The sequence below is a fragment of the Dromiciops gliroides genome, chromosome 6, assembly GCF_019393635.1.
Source record: "Dromiciops gliroides isolate mDroGli1 chromosome 6, mDroGli1.pri, whole genome shotgun sequence".
NCBI classification, from domain to species: domain Eukaryota; kingdom Metazoa; phylum Chordata; class Mammalia; order Microbiotheria; family Microbiotheriidae; genus Dromiciops; species Dromiciops gliroides.
In genome coordinates this window covers 17,947,005-17,958,569 of record NC_057866.1, presented here as the reverse complement: position 1 = coordinate 17,958,569, position 11,565 = coordinate 17,947,005, and the positions used below count along the sequence as shown (strand labels likewise).

The 11,565-nt window shown below is 37.7% G+C and overlaps 1 pseudogene; it reads left to right on the top strand.

Annotated features, from left to right (window-relative positions):
• The first annotated feature begins 4,662 nt into the window (after nt 1-4,662).
• LOC122732678 lies at nt 4,663-5,592 on the top strand (annotated as a pseudogene).
• Nucleotides 5,593-11,565: the final 5,973 nt, after the last annotated feature.

Here is an 11,565-nt window from a genome sequence, read left to right as displayed (position 1 = left end):
ATATTTGTATCCAAAGTGCCTAGAACAGTGGCTTGGTCCATTCGAAAGGATTAATAATTTTTTGATTAGCTAATTGATTGATTATGCATTGCCCAACTTAAATAACACAAGCTAATTGCACTCCATTCAGATATCCAAAGTGATGAATAGTACATATTTCTCACATTCTACAAACACATACAAATATATGGATATGATACATAATTATATTGGGTAGGTAATTCTTTTGGAAATAATAATACCTATAATAATAAACATAAAACATTTATGTAGCACTTTAATATTTTGCAAAGCAGTTGACTTGTTATATCATTGATCTTCACAAAAACTCTGATGTAGGTGCTGTTATAATCTTCATTTTACAGACAAGGAAACTGAGGTTTACCATTAAGTGACTTGCCCACAGCTAGTGAGTGTCTTAGGTAGTTTTTGAATTCATCGATCCTGACTCCAAGTTCAAAGCTCTCTCCTCTGTGCCTCATCAGACTTACAATCAAGGGACTGGTGTTTGAATCTTGACTCTCTTGCAGACTGGTACATAGAAAATGCTTATTAAATGCCTGTCGTATGAATGATTGATTATTTACTACTTATATGAACATAAGTAAATGATCTGGGCTTTCTGAACCACAGGTTATCTGTCTGTAAGCTGAAATAATGGCAACAAAAGCAGTAACTAGCTCAGAGAGGTATAGAACTATGTGATTTGCAAACTTTAAAGTACCTAAGAAATGTAATTTATAATTATTGCTGCAAAATTCCCAAGGCATTGGGAAACAACAGCACTCCTGGGAAGTCAAAAACAAAGTAGTTAATGATCACTTTTTCTCATAATCTTTTCTCATCATCTGGGTCCAGAAAAGCCCAGGAGAATAGGTCCCTATGCTATGTGGCTGGCATATGTGTGTCCACATCTAAAGCACTTGAAGAGATGTCACCTTAGGATTCCCAGTCAGCCTAGACCTGATGGGGGCAGGAAAACCTGGAGGGAGATTACTTCCCCTGAAATCAATCTCCCATCATCCCCAGTGACCTGTGTGTGCTTTGGAAAGCATCTTAGAGAAGAAACAGAGCCTGGACCATCAGGGTCAGAGAGACAGAAGGCTTGGTTCTAAGGCTGGACAGGATCCTCTCAACCCCAGCAAAGCCACAATGGAAAGGGAGTGAGTAATAGGGTGAGTAGGTAGGACATCTGACCTTCTGGAATTACTGACTGACTTTCAGAAATAGAGAGAGATCACCTTCAGGGATCAGAGGTCTTAAGGTTTAGAACTACAACAACCTTAAAGATAACTTAGCTCATATCCTTCATTTCTGGGGAGGAAGAACATAGGATTACTACAGCACTTTATGATCTGTAAAGCACTTCACATATATTATCTCATTTGATCCTCATAACAACCCTGAGAGGAAGGTGCCATCATTCTCCCCATTTTACAGAAGAGGAAACTGAGGTCAAGGAGAGGTCAGGTGACTTGCCCAGTTTCTCACAGCTAGTAAGTGTCTGAGGCAAAACAAACTCAGATCTTCCTGACACTAGATTGAACACTCAATCCATCATACCACCTAGATGTCCAGAAGACACTGATACACAATGAGTCTATCAATCCAATTCATGTGATGAAGTATGTATTGAGCCACATGAGAAGGCTCTTAACTGACCCTCCTGTGCACTAGTAGATGCTCAGGGCTTGACATACAAAGATAGAACACTGTCCGAGTACTAAGGATATTTGACTTCTGCTCTAATGGGGAGGGGGAAGGATATGTCATTTACAGAGAATAATATGTAGAAGTAGTGAGTGATGGGAGGCAAATGAGACATATAGAGGGAGGAATGGAGGAAAGGAGAGAGAAATAAAGAAAGGAGAAAGAGAAGGAGCTAGGGGAGAGAGAGAGAAAGAAACAGACAGAGAGTAAAAATAGAGGAAGAGAATGCTTTCAACTGTGGATTTCAGAGAAGGGTGACTTCCTAGAGGCCGCCCTTGAAGAAAGAATAAGGATTCTAAAAGAGGAAATAAGGATGTGGGGCATTCAAGAAAGGAGAAGCTTGTACATATTCATGGAGGATAGAGAAGACAGGCTTACTTTTCAGGATCGCTGGCAGTCCAGTTTGGCTGGAATGTAGAGTGTATGAAGAAGAATAATTCAATATTAGAAGGAAGTTAGAGCCAAATCATTAAATACCAGTTGAAAGACTTTGCATGTTTTATATATATCTATATATATCTATATATCTAGATCTAGATATATATCAGTGGCAATAGGGAGCTATTGGATATTCTGGAGAAGTACAAGGGCCTTGTGTGCCTGAGAGAGGGTATTTTGGAAACTTTGTAAAGGATGGATGAATAAGGCTGGCAATGGAGAAAGAATCATCAGGACGTAATATAATAGCCCAGACCTGGGGTGATGAGGTACTAAATTATCAGAATGGCTTTGTTACTAAAAAGGATGGGACACAGGCAAGAGCTATTTTATAGGAAGAATTGATAGGACCTGGCAACTTCTTGGATATGACTGATGAGGGAATGAGAAGAGTAAAACATAACTCAGGTTTTGAGCATTGAGGTGCCACCAAAAGAAACAGGTAAGTTGCAAGGAGGTATGGGTTTAGTGTGGGCAGAACCAAGATGGATTCAAACTTTATGTTCGATAAGTCACTAACTAACCTCTCTAGTCTCTCACCTGGAGGGGGGAAAAAAAGAATTGAAGGACAGGACAGCAATGAAACAAAGACTAGCTGTAGCAGGATAACGTTCTGATCATGAGTATAGTAGCCAGGAGAGGGGTGACCCAATGGTGAGACAATAGGGATGAGGTGACAGTAGGGCATTAGTTAAGATACACCAACCCAATTATTGGTATGGGCAAACACTGTAGAAATGTGACTTAGGTACATGTGTATGCACATGACTTCTGCAGTAGGGACAGAGAGGTATATGCAGCCACTGATAGGAAAAGGAGCACAGGGAAGATGAGGGCATAGGTGGGACATGGGAAGAAGGAGGGAGGGAGGGAGTTGTAACACATGCTTGTAATCCCTGTTACTGAGGGAGCTTGAGGTTGATGTCCCCCTTGAGCTCAGGAGTTCTGAACTACAGAGGGGTGAAACCAGTTGGATGTCCCAGTAAGGGTAGCACCACTAGAAGGATCCATGAAGAACAGTGGGCCACCAGGTGGCAGGAGGAATGGTGGAGTAGCTCAAGTCAGAAATGGAATTACCAATGACATTGGGAGGTGAATGGCCACCATACTTCCAACCTGGGAAAGATAGGGAGACCTAGTCCAAAAAAGAAAAGGAAAAAAGCAACATAAAATGAACTGGATATAAGGATTCCTGACCAATAGTTCTAGTCTTTAAAATGGCTCAGAACTGGGGGGAATGGGGAGGAATAGTTTAGTGTGAGCTTGGACAAATCATGGAAACTCCCTATGACCTCTGTTTTCTCATATGTTAACACAAAGAGGCTTGTTTAGATGATCTTTGATATGGCTTTCAGTTCTGATATTCTGAAGTTTCTCACAGGTCTCACACCATCCTAGGTTCTAGGTTCCAGGGCCCCTTCTCTCAGATCTAACATTTCCTGTTGGGAACACCCGTCTAGCTTTGGCTTGTGCACACATTTTCTAGCTCCAATAACCTGAGATTCCCTGGATCTCAATATCCCTCCATACTCATCTTTTCCATTCTAGGCAAAGAAAAAAAATGTTTTCAGGGCACCTCCAGAATGACCAGCACTACCAACATGAATGGTGGTTTATTTTAGATTTCTCTGAGATTTTTTTGTATAATATCAAACAAAAAGGAGGCAGTTAGGTGGTATAGTGAATAGCATACTATATCTGTGGTAAGACCTTGGACAGATCACTTAACCTCTACCAGACTAATTTCTTCCTCTTAAAAATGGAAAAATTAGTAACTCCAATGTCACAGAGCAATAATGAGGATTACATTTTAAAATAAATAAATGTGAAGTATCTTGTCAACTTTAGGATACTAGGTAAATGTTATCTATTAGTATTATCATTTACATAGACCAACAAGGGCTTTCCCCCTTCAGAGTAGTTATTCTTCCTGTACCATCATTGCTGAGAACAAAAATGCTTGGGTAGGGGCAGCTAGGTGACACAGTGGATAAAGCACCAGCCCTGGATTCAGGAGTACCTGAGTTCAAATCCAGCCTCAGACCCTTGACACTTACTAGCTGTGTGACCTTGGGCAAGTCACTGAACCCTCATTGCCCTGCAAAAAAAAAAAAAAATGCCTGGGCTCCTTGTGAAACCATCTCTAAGAGCTAGGTTAAAAGTTACAAGGAAACCAAGGCTTCTTAAATGACCTCATATGTTGTAATCATAGAAAAAATAAACTCAGAGGGTGGGAGAAAATATCCGAGAACCCTCAGACACAATTGCTGTATGTTGGTCAGTTTTGCTGAACTCTTTTCTTCTCTTTCTTTTTCAGTCTTTGTTACACAGGATGGTTCCCTGGCTCACGTAGTGGGGAGGGATAAATTCAGAAGTGAAAGTGATGTGAAAGAAAATATTTCAATAAAATAAGATCTAACATTAAACTAAATACTATTTCCTTCCTAATTTGAGGTCACTAAAATCTCTTTGTCCTTCTCTCTGCATCCTTCATTTGCAGATGTTACGAAAGCCATGATCCAAGGAAATGGCACCAGAGTGACGGAGTTCATTCTATTGGGATTTGCGGTTTGACAAGAGCTGCAGTACTTCCTCTTCATCATGTTTCTGCTCATCTACATTACATCTCTCATGGCTAATTTTGGTATGATTCTGCTCATCAAATATGATGCCCGCCTTCACAGTCCCATGTATTTTTTCCTCCAACACTTGGCCTTTGTTGACCTGTGTTATACCTCTGCTATCACTCCCAAGATGTTACTAAACTTCCTGGTCTCAGATAAATCTATCTCATTCTCAGGATGTGTGGTACAATTATATGTTTATGGCATATTTGCCACAATTGAATGTTACCTTCTGGCTGCCATGGCTGTAGACCGTTATGTGGCCATTTGCAACCCACTGCGGTATCCAATAGTCATGTCTCAGAGGGTCTGCATCCAGCTGCTCACTGGATCCTATGTTGTGGCTTCCCTGAATGCCACCATACACACAGGCTTTCTCTTTTCACTGTCCTTCTGCAATTCCAACAAAATCAATCACTTCTTTTGTGATTTGCCCCCAATCCTGGCCCTTTCCTGTTCTAATATTGATGTCAATGTCATGTTGATCATCATTTTTGTGGGCTTTAACTTGGTAAGCACATTACTGGTTGTGTTCTTCTCCTATGTTTACATCTTGGCTGCCATCTTGAGGATGCCCTCTGCCATAGGGAGGCACAAAGCCTTCTCTACTTGTGCCTCCCATGAGACTGCTGTCACCATTTTCTATGGGACACTCTGTTATATGTATTTACAGCCTTCTTCCAGTGAGTCACAAGAAAATGATAAGGTGGCCTCTGTGTTTTATGGTATTGTGATACCCATGCTGAATCCCTTGATCTATAGTCTGAGAAACAAGGAGGTAAAAGAAGCTGTGAAAGTGCTCATAAAAAGTTGTTCATAAATCAAACCTTGTGTTCCAGTGGAATAGTTCAGAGAAGCATCCAAACAAAGAGCGTCTCATTTCTTTAATAGCTAAGATATTGATTCAGTTCATAGAGCATCTTATCCCATTGTTTCCATATGTAAACAAGATCTCAACTGTGAGGGATATGACAAACTAGGCTTAAAATTTAAAAATTTATCCCCCCTTGGATATATCTAAAAATATGCTGCAGTCTACTTGAACCCACCATGGATATCTCCACTGCCCTTTGAGCCACCCATTCCTCTGATTCTTCAGAAATGTTGGTGTTCTCAGATTTGTGACTACTAATTACTCTTAAAATGTTTGCATTAATTAGAAAAGTCTTTCCACTGAGGGGCAATTTGCGATCATTAAAAGCACCAAGCAGTTTCCCAAATACATACAGAATATATTATTCCTCCCATTCAATTTTGTGTTACTTTCACTGTCTTGATATAGTACTCATAGCAGTAATTTGTATTGATGTACTAATTTGTGGATTTACAATTGCAACTAAATATTATTATCTGAACTATAATTATTTATATCATCCATTTACTTGTTACTGTATGAAATGCTAAGGTGATCTCCTTTGAGTAATCAATCAATTTTAGTAAGTTTGATGTTGAGTCATTTCAGCTGTGTCCTACTCTTCATGAATCCATTTGAGTTTTCTTTGGCAAGGGTATTAGAGTAGTTTGCCATTTCCTTTTCCAGCCCATTTTACAGATGAAGAACTGAGGTAGACAGGGTTAAGTGACTTGCCTAGGATCACATGGTTAATGTCTGAGGCCAAATTTGAACTCATGAACATGAGTCTTCGTGATTCAAAGCCCATTGCTCTATCCACTAAGCTTTATATGTAAACTGGTCCAGCCAGAAGACCTTGTAATTTATAGGGAATCCCTTTTTCATCTAGATAACATGTGAGATGTCCTCAGTGACAGTGGTGAACACCTTTGGAAAACATTTTTCTCCGTATTTTATGCCTTACTTGATTTTGATAGCTAAAAGACAAGTTAACAAAGTTATCTCTGTTACTATGTTCTCCAAGAATCTTGCATGATCTTTTCCTTTTTATGGAAGACAAGTTGGTGTCACATACTTCTCATTGAATATGTTACAGATATGAGTAACTATGCACATGGATAATTCATTGCTGATTCCCTTTTTATTGACTTTTGGAGCAATACTATCTATCGCTTATTACATTCATTCAATATCTTCTCTTGAAGATATCTTAAAAACTGATCCCTGAGCACCTTAAAATTTAGGTTTCCACCATCTTAGAATTCTTCAAGTCCATCTTTGAATTCATTGCTCAACTTCATCCTCCTAATGGTATTTACCTTTGTACAAACAGCACAACGTGTACATAGCTAACATTTATTAGCATTCCAATCTCATAATCAGAGGTGATCACTTTGGAATGTTGGCATATCTATTACATTTCCACTGTTATTACAAAATCACAATCTGACTTTCAATTCCTCTATACTCCAGAACCTGCTCTCTGAATAATTACCTATGCTTAACTACCAAATTCAAAGACCTTTTCACAAGCTTCATTATCTCTGACCTCTTCCCCCCAAAAAAACACACATATACACATGAACACACACACACACACACACACACACCACACACACACACACACTGTTGATCAGCCCCTCTGGAAATTTTTCTTTTTCTTTGGCTTCAGTGTCACTTTTCTTCCAAGATATTCTAACTGTGTATCTTCCAGGGTTTTTCTCATCCATCTTCTGACCCCAAATTTTGAGGATCCCAAATCTCCATCCTGAACACTTCTTTCAAATGAGTTAACATGTGTAAAGTGTTTTGCAAATCTGTAAAGTGCCATAGAAATGCTAACTATTGCTATTATGATAAATTTCTCAACCCTTCCCCGCCTAACCCCATCTTCCGTCAGAACTCAGATCAAATGAACATTTTCATCCAAGAAACCTTTCTTGTTCCTCTACAGCTGTTGTTTATTATCTTCAACTTCTCAAAGTGCTTTTTATTTTGGTGTATGTCTATAGGTTGTCTTCCAGAAGGTTAGAAGCCCACTATAGCAATGATGCTGTTCATGTGTTTAGTGTCCCCTGATGGCTCACACAATAGTTTTGCACATAGAGGAGGGGATAAATATATGATGTTGGCTTAAGTACCAACTTCACAGAGGTCACACCGATGTATGGATAGAGCAGCTGTTGCAAGACATCAGAAACCTGACCCAGCTCAGTTGTGAGAATTGTCTACCAAAGACTAAACATGTCTCATTAACTTTGGGTTTTGCCAGAAGTTTTAGATCATCTACCACATTTCCACAGGTTTCTTTAAAGTTGCTTGAAATATGCTGAGTATATAAGCTGCCATTAGGTGACTAAGCCACAGGCAAATTTAGAAAGCAAAGAGTATTAAATGATTTAGCAACAGAACATGTACAATGCATGTACTTCTGCCATAACCAAATAGTATTTATATATTCATAAGAAAATGTTTATCTTAGGGAGGAAAAGAAAAGAGTTCGGTGGAATTCACCTATATGCTCTAGTTTTTAGAAATATTGAGTTTTCCTTAAGGAATGTAGAAAGAGGCATAGTGTGCTACAGTGGAAAAAGTGTTTTGACTTTTTTGAACAGAGGCATGGTTTGAATCCTGGCTCTGCTACTTATGACTTGTGTGATTTTGGACAACTCTAGACCTAAGATCTCAGAAAAGATCTGACCTCCAAGGGAGAAGGTTTGGCCTAAGTGAAACAATAAACAACAAGCCCTGGGAACTGCTGAGTCAGAGGGAGCCTCTTCTTAAGGAACTTTCATTTACATGGACAGTGTGGGGATCAGAAAGCTGAAGAGAGAAGAACTGAAGGATCCTTTCCTGTCAGGTGTGCTGACTAAACACCATCCCCAGGTACAGCTGGGGGGGGGGAGAGGAGTGAGCACATGCCCAGAGAGTGGGCAAGCAGAAAAGTGGGGATCTTACTGGCTGTGGACACTTGCAGGAGAGCAGAGTCCCTGTTTTTGGTTCCAGGCCAGAGGAAGGAGCTAAAGTTTGCAGTGCAGGAGGGACCACAGGGAACAAGAATATTTGACAGATGGCATGGCTGGGGGCCCTAGTCATGGCTCAGAGGAAGAGAGGAGTGCCCTGTCCCCAGACAGAGCTCAGAAAGCAGCACACACTAGAACCTGACTATAATAATAAGCCACTAGAATGAATTGAAATAGAATGGAATAGAATAGAATAGAATAATGAGTAAACAAGGGAGAAGGAACTCTAGCATAGATAGTTTACTAGAGGGCTAGAGATCTGGGTTCATACTCAGAAGAAAATAATTAAATTTAAAAGCCATTCCTACTTCCCAAACAAATGTGAAATGGTCATGAGCCCAAAAGGTTCTTGGAAGAGCTTAAAAGGACTTTAAAATCAAACAAGAGAGTTTGGGAAAAATAGGAGTAATCCAAGGAAATAAAGAAAATTATGAAAAGAAAGTCAACCAATTAGACAAAGAGATCAAAAAACTTAAGGAATACAATAACTCCTTACAACTAAATAGGGGAAGGGAAGCTAATGACATTATAAGATACCTAGAAATAACGAAAGAAACTATAAAGAATTAAAAAAAGAAGAGAATGTGAAATCTATCATTAGAAAAACAATTGATCTACAGATCAGACTGAGTAGAAACAATATAAGAATTGTTGGACTACCTGAAAATTATAATAAAAAAAAGAAAGAGTCTGGATACACTATTACAAGAAATCATTTAGGAAAATCTCCTAAAGTCTAAAATGAGAGGGCAAAATAGAAATAGAAAAAAATCCACCAATCACCACCTGGTAAAAAAGAACTCAGATGAAAACTCAGAGGAATATCAAAGCCAAGTTTGAAGCTCCCAAGGCAAGGGGGAAATACTACAAGCAACAAGAAAAAAACAGTTAAATACTGTGGAACTACAGTTAGAATAAAACAAGATTTAGCAGCTTCTACATTAAAAGACTGCAGGGTTTGGAACAATATATTTTGAAGAACAAAGGATCTGGTTTGCAATCAAGAATAACTTACCAGAAAAGTTGAGTATAATCTCAAATGGGGAAAAATGTTTATTTAATAAATTGAAAGACTTTAGGTATTTTGAAAAAAAGACTAGAACTCAATGGACACCTTAACATATAAGATCCAGGAAAAATATAAATAAACATAAAAACCAGTTATAAGGAACTCAATAAGGTCAAACTGTTTGCTTCTTATATGAGAAAACATTATCTGTATTCTTGAAAATGTTATCATTACTTGCATACTTTGAAAGAGCATGAATAGAGGGCTTAGGTTGAGTTTAGTATGATGGAATGATTCTAAAAAGTAAAACTGGGTAGAGAAAAGTAAAATGGAGCAAGTTATTCATACAATTGAGGCATGAATGGAGGAACTTTTATAGTGGAAACAGATGGGATGGAAGGTTAGTATGCTGGAATCTTACTCTTATCAGAAATAGGTTTAAAGAAGGAATAATATATACATCTAGAATTATATAAAAGTCTTTTAAATTTATATAGAAATAGGAGAGCAAAAGGCTAGAAATAGGGAGGGACTTTTAGAAGAGTTTGTGAATTAAGAAGTAGGAGGGTGGGGAGAGGATAAGAGCAGAATTCTGTAAAAAGGTACATATTTGAGAGGTAGTGGTTAGAAGTAAAACAGATCTGTAAGGAGGAAAGGGATAAAAAGAGGGTGAGAAGAATAATAGAGAGAAAAAAGTAGAAGAAAATATACAAGTAGTAAACATAAATTTGAATGTGAAGGGGAGGAACTCACTCATAAAATGAAAATGGATAGCAAAAATGGATATAAAATAAGAATCTGACAATAGGTTGTTTACAAGAAACACATTTTAAAATGAGATATAGATAGAATTAAAATAAAGGGATTGGAGTAAATTTATTATGCTTTGGTTGAGATTTTTAAAAAACCAGGGGTAACGATCATGATCTTAGACAAAATTAAAAGCCAAAATAGATTTAATTAAAAAGGATAAACACAAATATGGTGTTGATACCTAAACCAGGCAGTGCCAAAACAAAGAAAGAAAATTATAGACCAATTTCCTTACCGTCGATTCAAAAAAAAATTAATAAAATATTAGCAAGGAGATTATAGCAATCTGTCACCAGGATAATACACTATGACCAAGTAGGTCATACGAGGACTACAAACTAGTTCAACATTAGGAAAGCTATCAATATAATCGACCACATCAATAACAAAACTAACCAGAATCATGATTCAATAGATGCAGAAAAAGTCTTTGATAAAATAGGACTCATTCCCATTAAAAACACTAAAAGCATAAGATAAATGGATCTTTCCTTAAAATGATAAGCAGTACTACCTAAAACCATCAGTAAACATTATATGTAATAGGGATAAGTTAGAGGCATTCCCATAAGATCAGAGGAGAAACAGGGGATGTCCCATTATCACCTCTATTATTTAATATTGTACTGAAATGTTAGCTTTAGCAATAAGAGAAGAAAAAGGAATGGACAAAGTCAGAATAGGCAAGGAAGAAACAAAGCTATCATTATTTTTCAGATGATATGATGGTATACTTAGAGAATCCTAGAGAATCAAGTAAAAATCTACTTGAAACAATTAACAACTTAGTCAAAATTGCAGGATATAAAAATAAATCCACATAAATCATTAGTATTTCTATACATAGATCAACAAAGCTCAGCAGAAGAGATAGAAAGAGAAATTCCATTAAAAAATAAAATATTGGGAGTCTACCTGCAAGACAAACCCAGGAACTATATGAACACAATTACAAAACACTTCACTCAAATAAAATCAGATCTAAATACTTGGAATAGTATCAACTGCTCATGGATAGGCCCAAGCTACTATAACAAAAAAGATAATTCTACCTAAATTAATTTACTTATTCATTGCTATAACAATAAACTATCA